General features: G+C 37.3%; 1 protein-coding gene across 2 annotated transcripts in view; it reads left to right on the top strand.

Annotated features, from left to right (window-relative positions):
* LOC106470077 (serine/arginine-rich splicing factor 4-like) overlaps nucleotides 1–1,557 on the top strand; it is a 43,310-nt gene that overhangs the window by 18,626 nt on the left and 23,127 nt on the right. The gene's annotated exons all lie outside the window — the stretch shown is intronic.

The following is a 1,557-nucleotide window of genomic DNA, read 5'->3' as shown; positions in this document are numbered from 1 at the left end:
CAGGGCTCTGTGCTTGGTCATCTGCTGTTTGTGATTTATATTAATGATATTGACTCTAGAATGATTGACAAAATTTTGAAGTTAGCACATGACATTAAAAGTTTTGGGGTGGCTAACTGTATCAAAGAGGCTGCAGCTTTACAGGGAGATTTAGATCATTTGATGCATTGGGCTAATATGTGACAGATGACGTTTAACTATCCAAAATGTAAGGTGATGCATGTAGGTTTTCACAATTAAAATTACTGTTACAACTTAAATGGGAATACATTAAATACTGTGGTTGAAGAAAAATATCTTGGTGTTGTGATAAAAAAATCACTTAAGTCATCTAATCAGTGTATTGTACCTAGCTAATGGGATTTTGGATAGCATCTATAGAAATATTGAATACAAGACATGGGATATTATTGTTTCACAGTATAGTTCAGTAATAAGGCCTCATTTAGAGGACTGTGTACAGTTTTGGGCTCCCTTCATCAAGAAGGACATTGAATTGTTGGAGAAGGTTCAGAGAAGAGCCACTAGGATGATACCAGGGATGGTGGAATTGTCTTATGAGGAGAAACTAGAATCTTCATACTTGTTTTCTCTGGAGAGGAGAAGGGTCAGAGGGGATTTGATTGAGGCGTCTAAGATTATTAAGGGTATTGATAATATATTAAGTCATCAAGAAATTAATGTCACTTTTTTTAGACGAAAAAACCTAAAGAACTTATATATCAAAACAAAACATTTATTAAATGAAATAGTCTCCATTCTGATTGATGATGCTTTTCCATTTTACAATCAATTTGTTAATGCCCTGATTACAGAAATCACTTGGCTTTGAAGCAAAAAACATGTTGATGCCCTCTTTAACACCTTCCACATTTGCATACGTTTTGCCATTAAGATGGTGTTACAGCAAACCAAAAAGATGGTAATCTGATGGTGCCATATCTGGAGAATATGGTGTGTGGGGGAGAACTTCCCAACCCAACTCCATAATCTTGTGTTGTGTCAAACGTACCACATGTGGATGTGCATTGTCATGGAGAAGAACACTTTTCTGATTGATGAGTGAAGGGCATTTCTGATGAAGGGCTTGATTTAAATGTTCCAGTTGCTGGCTATAGATCTCTGCATTGACAGTTCACTGTGGATCGAGGAGTTTGAAATGAATTACTTCTCTGATGTCCCACCAAATGCAAAGCATCGCTTTCTGCAGATGGAGTCCAGATTTTTGGGTTGGAAGTGGTTTTTGTCTAGGATTGAGCCATTGTTTCTGGCATTTAATATTTGCATAGAGAATCCATTTTTCATCACTGGTGACAATTCTGTCTAAAAATGGTTCATGCGCATTATGCTCCAGAAGAGACGAAACAACGTTCACACATTGGAAACAATGATCATGGGTTCGTGATGCACCCAAACACCTTTATGAAGTTTTCCCATATTCCTTTGATCTTTACGTATTGTTTCATGAGGCATGCAGTTTCAGGGCCATTTCACGAGTGTGTTGCCTTGGGTTAGACTCAACAAGCATCTTCAGGGCATCAATATCAATTCCAACAT

Source organism: Limulus polyphemus, unplaced genomic scaffold (assembly GCF_000517525.1).
Source record: "Limulus polyphemus unplaced genomic scaffold, Limulus_polyphemus-2.1.2 Scaffold3808, whole genome shotgun sequence".
NCBI lineage: Eukaryota > Metazoa > Arthropoda > Merostomata > Xiphosura > Limulidae > Limulus > Limulus polyphemus.
This window is presented reverse-complemented; position numbering and strand designations above follow the sequence as displayed.